The following is a 14,831-nucleotide window of genomic DNA, read 5'->3' as shown; positions in this document are numbered from 1 at the left end:
GAGTTTGAGCTGCCAGGAGTTATTTCAACTTCTGAGCTAGCATGTGGTTACGTCTGTATTAGCCCTGGACGTTTACACACACACACACACACACACACACACACACACACACACACACACACACACACACACACACACTGTCTCAAATGTAATAGGGAAAAAGTGGAGAGAGTAGTTAATCTTTAACCATACTTTCACTGTATTAAATATTTAGAAAAATTTGCAATGGCAGTATGTGCAAACTGTAGAATGAAAACTCTATATACAGGGCAGAATGCATTAAGGAGATTTAGCCTTGGCACAGAAGAGCCACTTGTAGCTGTGCTGTGGACTCAATAAAAGGTCTAAACAACATGTCTGCCTGCTCCAACTAATTCTTAGTTTTAAAAGATTTATTTTTTACTTATGTGTGTGCATGTATGTGCAATGCATGTGCATACAGTGGCCAAAGAGACCAGAAGAGGGCATGGACGTCCTGGAGCAGAAGTTACAGGATCGTGAGCTGCTCCACAAGGGCACTGGGAAGCAAGCGTGGGTCCTCTGCAAGAGGAGCATATGCTCTTAACTGACCTGTCATCTCTTCAGTCTCCCACTTTCTCTACAACTAACAAGAAGGACACTGTACATTTCTTTGTTATCCACTTATGTAGAACACACGGACTCTGCCGTATTTACTTTTGGACTCGTCTCTGGAACTGAAGGAAAACTGTCTGCTATTTTTCACATCTCATTTGTACACACACCTTATCTCTTTGAACTTTTCTTCTGTATACACTCTCACCTGCTCATACTCCCTTGTACATACTCCCCATGCGTACACACTCATCTATACACACCCCTCCTTATATAGCCCACAAGATTTTTCTTTTACTGAAGACAGGAGAATAGCCTCTATTAGAAATGCTGTATATATTTTGCTGTCTAGAGTTAAGTCAAAGTCAAACAAACCAGCCTGGGTTGAGATTTAATTTCCTTGGCTAATAATATATTTGTCATTTGTTTAATATTTACAGAAGATAATGTTTTCCATTTTTCTGTAAAAGAAGCATGTTTCTAGGCCATGTAGGAACATTAAAAAAATGAAAAAGAAAAAAGGTATGTAAATTGGCTATGAGTAACTGGGATAAATTATCTAAGTAAAATAGAAGTATCATTTTGATCTTGGACTCTATAAGGATGTACACGAAGAACAGAATCTGAGCCACAAGGCTACCTGCACAGGATGGAGCATGGTGGGAAGAGGCTCGTGGAGCCCATGCCAGGCCCGCACAGTGGGAGCTGCGGCTGCTGGGGAGGAGGAGGAGTCCATTTCCTTTGGATGTGGTTCCCGATAAAAACCACACAGGGCTAAGTGGACGCAGGGAGTTTAAAAGAACACATGAAAGCTGAGAGGAAAAGTGGCTAAGAGAGGATATAGGAGGGCTGGACGGGCAGCCTGAGGGATGGCTGCAATCAATCCATTAGTCATGTGTAAAATTCTCAAATCCCTGTCTGTCTGTCTGTCTGTCTGTCTCTCTCTCTCTTTCTCACACACACACACACACACACACACACACACACACACACACACACACACACACACACACACTTTCCCACATGTGGTTGCACAGAAGTCAAAATTTTTAAAAATAGAGAGGTTCACAACTGTGCCAGACTTGGTTGCAGCAGTGCATTTCTGTAAGCATTGGTTGCAAAGGCTCAGGTGGGCCAGGGAGGCTGTGAGTCTGGGGTCAGTCCGGGATGTGTAGTAAGACTGTCTCAACCAAACCAGAGGCTGGGAATGTAGCTTACATGTAAGTGGCTATGCACGGTAGAGAGGGGTCTGAGAAAGGAACTTTCATGGGGCTTCTAAGTGACAAGAAGGTTCGAGTTTATCACTGACATCCTCAGGAATGGTTTTCTCTTTCCCCTTTCCCCGTGAGGCAGTTTCATTTGCTGCACAGCAGGATGAATAGGAACCACCTTGCTGTAAGTCCTCCTCTGCTCACGGATAAAGCAGGGCATGGTGCTTCCCACTCAGGAGCCTGAGCCAGAGCCTACAGTGAATTCTAGCTTAGTCTAGGATGCACAGTAACAGCTTGCCTTAAAAAGCCAACTCCAGCCGGGCGTGGTGGCGCACACCTTTAATCCCAGCACTCGGGAGGCAGAGGCAGGCGGATCTCTGAGTTCGAGGCCAGCCTGGTCTACAAAGTGAGTTCCAGGACAGCCAGGGCTACACAGAGAAACCCTGTCTCGAAAAACCAAAAAAAAAAAAAAAAAAAAAGCCAACTCCAAACAAATGACCACATTATGTCAATAACAGCAACAAACCCAGAAGGACCTGGATATAGAAGAAAACTATGTTTTCCTTTAGAGAATGAGACAAGTTTGACTCCACATTTATTACTATTTAGATCCTGGATAAAATATTCTCTTACAAAGGACTTTCTACAACAGGCACTAAGGAACTCTTAGTAGGGCCAGACTTTAGTAACTGCAGTGGCATGGAGATCATCTTTGCTGCCTAATGCTTATGTTTCCTGTCCTGTCCAACTTCACTCAGTGAAGAAAGGCAGCCAACTAAAAGTACAGGTACCAGGCATCCCTACAACTTGGTATGGCCATATTCATTGGTGTAGCTGATTAAAAGAACAAAACAAACTGAGATGTCTCTGAAAAATGCTTTAAAGGGAAACTCATTCAGCTAGAAATTAAATTTTTCTTCTCTTGATTTTTTTAAAATTTATTTTGAATAATAAATAAATAAATAAATAAATAAATAAATAAATAAATAAATAAATAAAAGCAAGCTGGCAGTCATTTTGGAACAAAAAATCTCGAAAAACGATCTATTACTCTAGGATAATGAAGTAGGAAATGGAGGGTTTATTGCAACTCTGTAATGCCCATCTCGGCATGTTTTACTTAAAGGACATACTACCTTGTATTTAAATTACACAGGAGCTCTTTATCATAAACCAATTACTGGCAGAGGTAGAGAATTAATTATCTAAAAGTAATTATTATTTATGCCTAGGACCTAAGAAGCTCATGTACTCAAAGCCAATGAGAGGGGAAAAAATATAGACTACAATCAGGACCCTTTCCAACTGGAGAAAGTTTTAGGGCAGAGTGGAGAGCAGGCTGGCAGGTACCAGGGCTCCATCCCCGTCTATGACAAGTTAAAGAAGCACACTGGAATCAGTGAGAAGTGCAAGCAGTGCAACGGATGCAGGGACAGTGACCATCAACAACACAAGGAGTATGAGTTCTGCATAACAGAAAGTACCACAAAAGATGGAATCAGTTGGAATTGGCAGACTGTACCAAACCTCCTCACATAGCAGAAGCAGTGTCAATCAAACGAAACATTTGAAATGGCGATCAGTCTTGGGAGTCGTTTATAATTACAACTCTGAATCAGCTACATGTTTCTAAAGCATTACTTTTCTTTTAGATGTGAAAGGACGAGGGTATATTAATGTAAGCAGCGACTTCAGTAACTGGCTCTGAGGAGCGTAAATTACAGATGCATTGACACAGACGTTAGAAACGGCCGACCCACTGGATGGGCTTTGACGGGTGCTTTTGTTTTCTACCTCTCTCAAGACAAGGTCTCTTCATGCAGCCTACGATGGCCTAGCCTGGGTTTAGGATCCTCCTGCCTCAGCCTCCCCAATCCTAGGTTTATAAGCATGCACCACTATACTGCTGGATCCCACAAGACAACGGAAGGGGAATAATCCATCCACACCTCTCACCGCACAACAGTCACGAGTCTTCTAGGAGCAACCCTTGGCTTACAGGACCTAGTTGCCAAGCAAAATGTAGGCTCAAATAAAAGCAACTTGGTAGCTATCTCCCTAAGCAGGGGGTCTGAATGCTGTGGCAGGGTAACAGAGGCTTCCTTTAAATATCCACACTTGACCTAAGCACAGCCAGCCAGCCCAGCTCTGAGAGAGATCTGAATTTGACATTATACAATAAGACAGTTGCTAAAATAAAAACCAGTGTGCTTATGTTAAACACACACACACAGACACACACACACACACACACACACACACACACACACACACACACACACACACACAGAGAGAGAGACACTCCACACTCTGTGGGTTTGATTTAAAGACATTTCTGACATAGATTTTTCTATTGCCTCTTATTTGTATATTATTAATGGAGTACTTTTTTGTTATGTAGCATTTGAAATTTCCTTTTAAGAGTTGGATATAGCCGGGCGTGGTGGCGCACGCCTTTAATCCCAGCACTTGGGTGGCAGAGGCAGGCGGATTTCTGAGTTCGAGGCCAGCCTGGTCTACAGAGTGAGTTCCAGGACAGCCAGGGCTACACACAGAAACCGTGTCTGGGGTTTGGGGGTGGGGGGAGGGGGAAGAAGTCTCTAGAACTCAAGCCAGTTCTTTATATGTTCACTATTTCAATAAAAAATTGAGTGTACATAGCAATAGAGTGTGTGCAAACTGTTCACATGTACAATAAATCTGCGATCCCTAAAGCTGCAAAAGAACAAATCACTACATTAGGCTTTGCTTATAGTGTAGTATGTGATTCTACCATACTTTTACAAAATATAAAGGTGTCTGCTGAGTAGACACTGTGGGATTGCTATTTGGGAAATGAACATGAACACACCAGGCCAAATCTCTCTATTAATGCTGAACAGAAACAAATGTAGCTATTGCTTAGCCTGGCACCAACGTGTGAAAGGCTGTACAATCAGGAGGATCGGAATGTTGACCCAGCATGCATTCAACAGAGAGCGCTTGTGGGCTTTAGTGTGCCCACTGGCTATAGGCTTGGTTGTAAACTGATGGGCTTCTGAGACGTGACTGGATGCTTAGGTCTCAGACGTCTTAATGAACTCGTCACATGCTGCATCATGGGAAGTTGGTGAAAACTAGGAGTCAGGGCCTACTGGGAGGAAGTAAATCACTGCAAGGTCACTCGCCCCACCCTTTCCTGCTTCCCCTCCCTCTTTCTCTGCTTCCTGGCTACTTGGAGTTGAACAGCTCTCAACACAGCCCAGAGTGGACCAGAGGCACCCGAATGGATAGGCAGGCACACCGTGAGGTCTCAGTGGTGTTGCAGAATTCAAGTGTCCCAGTGACCAGTGGGGGACACATCTCATGTGCTGTGTGTCGCTGGGGATCACCTTGCCAAATCCTTTGCTCATATTTCAATGGGCTTGCTTGTCCCCTCGGTGCTGCGTACTGACACTTTGTGATGAAGGAATTACACTCTGCCTAGAAGTGTAATTTATTTGCTAAAGACAGATCATAAATCAATCATATTAATTTGTCTAAGTCAGCATTTTCTCTAATAACAAACTAGCTCATTCTCCAGTTCATTCTTTCTAAAGTAGAAAAAAATTGGAGTTAACACTGGATATAACTCCTTACAAAGGATGCTTAAAAAACATAAAGGCGCTGTCACAGAGACTGTTAAGAATTTTTAACATGTTAATTATAAATCTTAGCCACATGTGGCTTTATATAAGAATTAGACTGAGTAGGCACTAAAGATTAGCTATTAGAAGAAAAAAGGGAGGAAGAGAGGAGAGGAGAGGAGAAGAGAAGGCAGGCCTGGGTCAAAGCACACAGCAAGGCTCAGGCGGCACCACCCCCAGGGTTCATTTTCCTATAAACGCTCTTCAGGTCCATGATGCAGACTATAAACTAATTACCCCAAGAGGGTGTGGGTATACCACCTGGGCATGTGGCTGATAACATTTAAGGGGCATTAATCTCCCTTTTTTCCTAGAAATTACAGCTGCATTCAAAGAGCCAATGTAATCAATAGATGCATCAATGAAGAATATAATAACATGGCAATTAAAATTTTAATTTTTTGTGCAAATCTTTTTAAAAAAAAGATTTATTTATTTATTTATTATAAAATAAATTTATTACACTGTAACTGTCTTCAGACACTCCAGAAGAGGGCGCCAGATCTCATTACAGATGGCTGTGAGCCACCATGTGGTTGTTGGAATTTGAACTCAGGACCTTTGGAAGAGCAGTCAGTGCTCTTAACAGCTGAGCCATCTCTCCAGCCCCTGTGCAAATCTTTTTAAAAGAAAAAGGAAAAAAGTATCTTTGGCAAAGTATTAGCCATTGTTCTACAGGTTAAGTGAGCTTCACACAACCAGAGAGAGAGGTAAAAGTGCGGTAACAATTCCTCCAGTTAACCCAAGTGTTCCAATATTGTTTCTTAGAAGTTAGAGAGAGCGAGAGCGAGAGAGCGAGAGAGAGAGCGAGAGCGAGAGAGCGAGAGAGAGCGAGAGAGAGCGAGAGAGAGAGAGCGAGAGAGAGTGAGAGAGAGCGAGAGAGAGCGAGAGAGAGCAAGAGAGCGCGCGAGAGAGAGCGAGAGCAAGAGAGAGAGCAAGAGAGAGCGAGAGAGAGAGCGAGAGAGAGCAAGAGAGAGCGAGAGAGAGAGCGAGAGAGCGAGAGAGAGCAAGAGAGAGCAAGAGAGAGAGCGAGAGAGAGCGAGAGAGCGAGAGAGCGAGAGAGAGCGAGAGAGAGAGCGAGAGAGAGCGAGAGAGCGAGAGGGAGCGAGAGAGAGCGAGAGATTGCTTAGAGGAAGAAGAGGATGCCAGCTTGCCCTCTGGAACTAGAGTTCCAGAAGACTGAAAAGGATCCTGTGGTGCTTACAACTGAATCTGAATCTTCCACAAGAGCAACAAGTGTCCTTAGTCACCGAGACAGCTCTCCCGGCCCTGAGCGGCTTTATTCTGAAGAGAGACAGTTGTGTGTGAGCACACGTGGACTTAGGGTGCAGTCGGTGGACAGCATGCTGCCAGGCCGGGCTTCCCACCTTCTTCTGAGATAGAGTTCTCTTGGTTGTCTTCCACATGAATGCCAGCCTTCCTGGCCACAGATGATCCAGGAATCCTCCTGCTTCATTCCTGACAGCAGACAGATGTGTGCTATCATACGGCTTCTACATGGTTCTGGGCATTTGAACTCAGGTCCTCAAGCTGTGTGTCAAGTTCTTTTCTTGAAGAGCTATCTCTCCAACCCTCAAACTGCTTTTAAGTAATAAGTAGTCTATAGGTATTTAATACATAGTAAAATTAATCTACTTAAGTCATTGCTACTTTAAGGTCAGAACTAGAAAAAGAGGGGAGCTGGGTGTATTGAGAGCTGGGGAGCTAACTCAGTGGTAGAGCGAGCATTTGCTTACCAGGCAAAAAGGACTGGGTGCAGTTTCTGTTTAGGAAGAGTAGACAACTTTCTGAAATTCCCTCCTTCTGACTAGGGCAAAATCAATCAGACAGTCTGGAAGCCCATTTTCAGAGCAAATAAAAACAGTGCCCTTCACAAAGCTGTCTCTACTGTACGGCATTTTTGGATCTGATTACTGAGGACATGAACTGTGAGTAGTTAAGAATAAATGCCTTATTTCTTGCTCCCACTGTGTCGGATAGAAGTAAAGATCACCTTGTAACTAAGACTGAGAGGCAAACGTCTGTGGTGCCTAGCACTCCCTCTTCCTGCTCTTAGCATGCTGCTGTGCATAGAGGCATGAGTCAGTGACCAAGGGGGCTTGCTCTTCTAGAAGACCTGAGGTTAGCTCCTTTCACCTACACCAGGGTGCTCTCAACTGCCTGGACCTCCAGTTCCAGAGGATCCCACACTCTTCTCTGGCCTCAGGCAACCCCCACCCCCGACATGTGGCACTCTTTACACAGATACTCACAAACATAAGTCAAAATAAGAAAAATAGATATTAAACAAAAATCACTGGTACCTCGTACTGTTTGAGTTGAACAGGTTGTAAGAGCTGGGGTTTGATCATGTGACACTGGAACACATTTCAAGCAGCACCTCTTGGCAGTCTGTCACTTTCTGTGAGGCAGTGTCTGCTGCAGCACGGCACTACCAACCCGAGCCTGTCCCTCTCTGCTGCTGGGTTTTTATTTATTCTTTCTAAGATTTACTTATTTATTATATATACAACATTCTGCTGCATGAACTCTTCTGATATACTTTATTTGTAAGTTGAAGAGTTATTGTTAAATTATTATTTGACTCAATTTTGCCAGAAAGCCAAAACTTAGTAACTTATACATGTCAGCAGTTATTGAGACCTTACTCACTAGGTCTAACGATTAGAACAGAGTTTTTAAACTTGTTGAAAAATGAGATTTCTTTATTATTATTATTAGTAGTAGCAGTAGTAGTAGTAGTATTTTGTGACAGGGCTTCACTATGTATCCTTGGTTAGCCTTGAGATTTCTTTATAATGGTTTCAGTTTTATTTTATTTATTTTTTAAAAATGTGTGTGTGCGCACGTGCGCACACATGTGTATGTTTGCGCATGTGTGCATGTGTGCACACATGTCTATGCCTGTTTTCTCCTTTCCTACTTTTATGTGGATTAGACAGGTTGAGCTCAGGTCACCAGGCTTTGGGGACAAGTGCCTGTCCTTGGTCAGCTGTCTTAAGAGCCAACAACTGCTAAATTTTAAAAGAAACTCAAGAAATGAGAGTGGGGCCTTTGTTTGCCTAAATGATATGCTCTTAGGAGGCCACGACGATACTGTTTCAAATATGAAAATGTTTTGAAGTTTTAAAAATCACAACTTGAAGAAGTTTCTGGTGGGTATGAGAGCAGAAGAGCCCAAAGAGCTCTGTAGAACTAACTCACAGCCATTCACAATGAGCAGCATCTCGGCTGCCAGTCCCCAAAGGCTGCATCTTCTTGGCTAGTGCTCATGCTAGAGAACACTAAACACCCAAACAGTGACTAAGTTCTATGTACAGTTATAGCTTCTTACTATTTTTATCTCATAACACTTTATATTTCATAGTAAAAAATTTGTTCAACAAGCTTAAAGTGGCAGGGAGAGGCCAGACACTGCAAAGGAAACAGACTTTGGTAAGCAAATACATTCTGGAGGAAAAACAAAACAGTAAAGAAACCCGATTGTTTGTTTCAAATGAAAGGCAGTGAGTGTGATCACCGAGGCCTCTGTGAGGCTCTGGTGGGCTCTAAACCCCAGGGGCAGCAGCCCTTTTCTCTATCCACTCTGGTCAGCAGTTAGTCTACAGTTCTGTCACTCTCCTCAGGCTGCCTGCTCCATCACTGCCCCCAACTCCATGTTATTTGCTCAAGAACTCAAATCTTGGCTTCTGACATTCCAGCTTCTTCTGATGCTTCTACCCCCACTTTGGTTTTTTTGAGACAGGGTTTCTCTGTAGCCTTGTCCATCCTGGAACTTACTTTGTAGACCAGGCTGGCCTTAAACTCACAGAGATCCACCTCCTAAGTGCTAGGATTAAAAGGTGTGTACCAGGCTCAAAAGATACTCTTAACTGCCCCCAAATGTTTAGTTCTTAGCGCTTAGTGAAGTATATATAGAAAAAAACACAACAAATGAGTGCTGTGGTAGATGGCTCTGTCAACATTCCTGTCCTTTGCCTTAGGATTTATATTTGTTTTTATGGGAAAGCTTTTTCCCTAAGATTCGGTTACTCATTTCTGGATGCCCAGCTAGCTAGATGTTAACTGCTATAATTCTCTCTCTCTCCTAGATACATGTGCTCAAGGTTTCGGATAAATTCATAAAATTGCCTTTAGTAGACAAATCATACTTTCTCATTTCAGAGATTTTTCTCAAAGAAAAGGTATAGTGCCAAAGAGAAGTAATAGCTTTGTCTTAGACGTATCTACTGCTTAATAGACAAAAGGAAAATATCACAGTCTATGTAAGCAAGGAAAAAAGCACACTGATTTGTGGCAGACAGAACACAGCCTTTTGTCAGACAGTCACCGAGATGACAGATAAGAAGAATAAGAAGATGGTGACCACTAAGTTTCTTCAGCTAACCTAACATTAAGTTTCTTCCATGGAAACTTCTCTAAGCCAAATGATGCCTGGGGGATACTACTGGTATTCATTCGCAGACCTGATGTTCAAGAGGTGGAATTTTCTCTCTGTGAAAAGTAGAGTAAGTCTCTTTGCTTCTTTTATTTGTGGTGTATGTGGTGTGTGTGTGGTGCATGTGTGTGGTGGCAGTGCTCATGCAGACACCATACACAGCTCACCACCTTGATGCCTTAGACAGGGTCTCACTGAATTAGGAGCCTTTTCAGCTAGGCTGGGATGACAGGCACAGGCAACCATGTCTGGCTTTCTAGATGCATGGTGGGCATTTCAATGCAGGCCTCATGCTTGCCCAGCAAGCACTCTTACCCTCTGAATCATCTACTCAGCATCCAGAGTACTTTCAACTGTATTTGAAAAATATTAGAAATCTCAGAATGTTCTTAAAAAGATTTTGTTTTTATTTTAGGGTTGCAAAATTACACGGAAAATATAACCCTAACCCATGTTACTTTTGGTTAAATGTAGCTAATAAGACACCAAGAAACCAAAATTTGTAAGAAACCTGACCAGCCTTCAGTGCTCACACACTGAGGTATGGCAACCAGCCCACCTGTAGTCCAGATCCATTATTTGTGTACCCTCTTCGCAGAGTAAATTGGGACTGGAGAATACACATAGTCAGAAGGCTAAAAGCAAGGGCAACTGCTGTTTAAGTTAGATTTCAAATTGAATAGGGACACAAGCCAGCTGCAACTAAATCTAATTATCAGTTTCTCAGAGAAAACCAAACCAAACGTCCCTGAAGGCGCGAGTGGCAGCACCGACAAGGCAGAAGGCACTGGGCGTTCAGTAAGCATGTAACAAAGGAGACCTGTCACCTCTCTAACAGCACTTGGGATATTAGGAAGAATCATGTATCATGAGAAATAAAAAAAGGCCAAGCACTCAAAGTGGGAGTGAAGGGAAGGGTGCACACATTTAGTTGAAGAACTAGTGTGGATTATGGTATATACTGAAATTCAAATAATTTCATAAAAATTACTTATTTATGTATGGCATTTTGCTTGCAAGAATATCTGTGCACACACACATACCTGGTGTCCTTGGGGAATTTGAGTTATAGGTGTGGTTGGGAGCCACCATGTGGGTGCTGGGAATCAAACCTAGGTCCTCTGTAAGAGCAGCTAGTGTTCTTAACCACTGAGCTATTGCTCCAGCCTCCAGTTGAAACCATTTTAAAGGCTCTACTCCAATGAAAACCTGTGACACATGTGTAAAGAAGCATGCCGACAGCTTGTCAAGAGACATATTCACTCCAGATGTGACAGGATTCAAGACAGCCTTCCCCTAGCCCCCAACAACAGATGGGGGTGGAGGCAGGAGAACGAGACTCCATCTGGAAAGAGAAGGTTCAGAATGCCTATACACCCATCGTTAGAAAGGCAGAAAGATCTGGAGCTTGAGGTCACCTTCGGCTGCAAGGCCTGGGTAATCTGATATAGTCTCAAAATCCAAAACAAAAACCAAAGAAGGTTACTGTCACTATTGCTGCTTTTATTTATTAGTAGGTGAGGCCTTGTTGGAGGAAGTGTGTCATGGTATAGGTTTTAAAGTTTCAAAAGTTCAAGCTAGGCCCCATGTCTCTCTCCTCCTGTTGCCCACGATCTGGATGTAGAACTCTCCAGATTTCTCCAGCACCTTTTCTGCCTGCACATCGCCATGCTTCCCACCATGTCAACAATGGGCCAAACCTCTGAGACTATAAGCCGGCCCCAAGTAAATGCTGTCTTTTTATGAGAGTTGCCATGGGATCTCTTGGAAGCAATGCAACATTGAAACATCTTAAGTCATTCATACCCGAGAGCTTATTAAATGCTACGTTTATATCAAGTCACTGAACTCCCTTAAATCTGCCAAAAAGTGACTATTAGGAGACCAAGTATAGGACTATGGGAAAGCGCTGTGATGTACTCTTTCTCAGTGTGACAGCTGAACCACCTTGCTACTTAAGAGTTATACTGAGTAGCCTCATTCATTGACCCTAGAATTTACTGGGTGTAAATGATGACAAAGAATTAACTATGTAACAGTATAATAATAATCTAATAATAATTATAGCAACAAAAGCATATGGGTTAAAAAAAACCAAGTTGAGGGCTAGAGAGACTGCTCAATGGTCAAGCTTACATTCTGATCTTCCAGAGGGTCTAAGTTCAGCTCCCAGCACCCACACTACATGGCTCAAAGCCATCTGCAACTCCAGCTCCAGGGGCATGGGCCACCCCTGTTATTTGTAGGCATCTGCAGTCATGTGTGTGTGTGTGTACACACACACACACACACACACACACCACACACACACAAACACATACACAAAATTAAAAATAGTAAAAATAATTTTTTAAAGTTGTTTTGTTATTAAAAATAGGATCTTGTGTAGCACAGGCTGGCCTTAAAGGTTTTCTACAGCTAAGGATGATCTTAAATCCTGATCCCCCTGCCTCCCAAGAGATGGAACTATAGGTGTGCATCATAGCACCCGGCTAGACCATCATGATAGTTAGTCAAGTCTCTTGAATGTTTCTATTGTGCAAATTACACCTAGACCATAGTTTAGCAAATACTCTAGAAAGTTAACATAGAACCAGGACTGGTGATAATTTTAGCACTTAGAAGGTAAATTTAGAAGGATCAAGAGTTTAAGGCCATCTTTTGCTACATAGGATCCTATCTCAAAAATCTAATAATAGTAATAAAAAAAAGTTCAAAATAGAGCTGGCTTTGAAAATGGAGACTCTTTTCAACACTATCCTATTTACATTCTCTCTCTCTCTCTCTCTCTCTCTCTCTCTCTCTCTCTCTCTCTCTCTCTCTCTCTCCCTCTCTCTCTCTCTCTCTCTCTCCATTTTGTTATTAAAGTACCTTAAGTAGGAGATGGAGAGATGATTCTTGCAGAGGATCTGGGTTTGACTCCCACATCCAATGTAAACTCACAATTATTCCTAACTCCTGTTTCAGGAGAGTCAAGCACCAGACATGTATGTGCTATACCGACACACAGCAAAACACTCATACACATAAATAAATCTAAAAAAAATAAAACACTCTCAATATGTTGGTCTTTATAAACTAGTATGCTTGGGGGTTGGAGAGATGGGTCAGCAGTTAAAAGCAGTGGTGTTCTCTTCCAGAGGTCCTGAGTTCAATTCCCAGCAACCACATGGTGGCTCACAACCATCTATAATGGGATCTGACAGCCCTCTTCTGGCATGCAGGCATACATGTAGACAGAGCACTCATACATACAAAATACATACATAAAGTTTTAAAATAAATAAATTAGTATGCTTTAAAATAAGAGAGGTATTTTTTAATTATGAAATTGAGGTGACATTTATTTACTGCTACTAACACCAGTCTAAAATTTTAAAAAATTGATTCTACTATATATATAAAAAAATCATTGACATTTCTGTTCACAGTGAGGGGTGGAGTGGGAAACAGAGACCGGTGAGGTGAGAATATCTACATGAAGTTAACAGGCAGGAAACAGATCAGGGTTAGGTCTACCAGATTACAAACGCTACTTCTTTTCTTACTACAAATAACATTTTCTGAAAGTCTGTTTGTTCTTCATAGACAGCAATAATCTATGAAAACCTTGTCGTTTTTCCTCAAAAGCCGAATGTGGTTGTATATCACTTAGGTTGGCCTGGAGTAAGCAGGTGTGTGCTCCCCACACCTGTCTAAAGGCTGAGAAGAACAGAAACTTGTGAGAATTATAAAAATTTCCACTTGGTCACCATCTCACCGCACAATCCTGACACAGTCCTAGTTAGAACCAGTAGCTACTCCCAAAGCACAGTTGTGGTTTGCACAACCTTGGTCAGGGCAGTGCAGGTCTTTTAAAGCAGCAGTTTTAGCATGTTACAGGCCCTGTTAGCTAAGGCTCACCATGCACGTCTCCTCTTGGAACTTCCTCAATAAGGTGGCCCCATTCCCTTCCACACTGAGCAAGTTCCTGCTTGGACTGTCAGATACCTGCCACATGTTTAAAGGTGTGTAGAGTTTTTCTTTACAAAGCAAAGTATATTCCAGGAGAATTTAAGCCCCGGAGCAGGATGGAAAAGGCCACAATCCGTATAAAAAGCCTTCGTAGGTTGCTGGTTTTCAAATTGACTTGATCATAGGGCCCATCACCAGCCAGGTCCACTCAGGAACTTTCCGTACTGTGGAGTCACAGAAGTTAGGGAGCACCCTGCCTGTAGTTGGGAGAGGAACACACTGGCTTGACGATGAACAACACATCTGTGCTTCTGTTTTAGAACCAGGCAGCCTTTGCAATCAGCAACTGTCTTTCTACATTTCTCTCCTTGCATCTTTCCCACTGTTTCTATATGCTTAAAAAACAAACAAACAAACAAACAAACAAACAAACAAACCAGCAACTCTTTTGTTATCTGTCTTCTACTGAAGAGCCATAATGCTCTATAAGGAGAGGCAAATAAAACTAAATATACAGATTAACTTTGAAACCAAAAGAGGTTTATACATTTTGTTCATCTGAAATGCTTAGGGAGAAGTCAGCAAAACACTAAAGGTGGAGCTGGCTAGGGTCACACTGGGGACACGTGCTATGGTCTCACAGTCAGCAGTAGACACCTTAAAGGATTTGCTATTTACACAGCAAAGTCTCACACAAAAGTAAGTGCAGACAAATGATACTTGGGATGCCCAGGGTCATGAGCAGAAGTCAGTGTTGAGAAATGGGACCTTCGCCCACCCAACTGCTAACCTTCTTTCTGAATCTCCAAGCTTCCAATGCACACCCACTTCCTTCCCACGTGCCAATCTTGGAAAATGGCATAGCGGGGGCAGTTCACAAAACAGAGGTATTTTAGGAAAGCATCACATGACTGCCTGGCACGTGGCAGCACTAAGCATTCAGTATTCCCCCTCATTCCTTCCTTCTAGAGCTCTTCAAAGCACCTGCTA

General features: G+C 42.6%; 1 protein-coding gene across 43 annotated transcripts in view; it reads right to left on the bottom strand.

The window, feature by feature from the left end:
- The window catches only part of Plekha5 (pleckstrin homology domain containing, family A member 5), a 173,472-nt gene that overhangs the window by 90,131 nt on the left and 68,510 nt on the right, over positions 1-14,831 (bottom strand). The window lies entirely within an intron of this gene.

This window comes from Mus musculus, chromosome 6 (assembly GCF_000001635.26).
Source record: "Mus musculus strain C57BL/6J chromosome 6, GRCm38.p6 C57BL/6J".
Classification (NCBI taxonomy): domain Eukaryota; kingdom Metazoa; phylum Chordata; class Mammalia; order Rodentia; family Muridae; genus Mus; species Mus musculus.
This window is presented reverse-complemented; position numbering and strand designations above follow the sequence as displayed.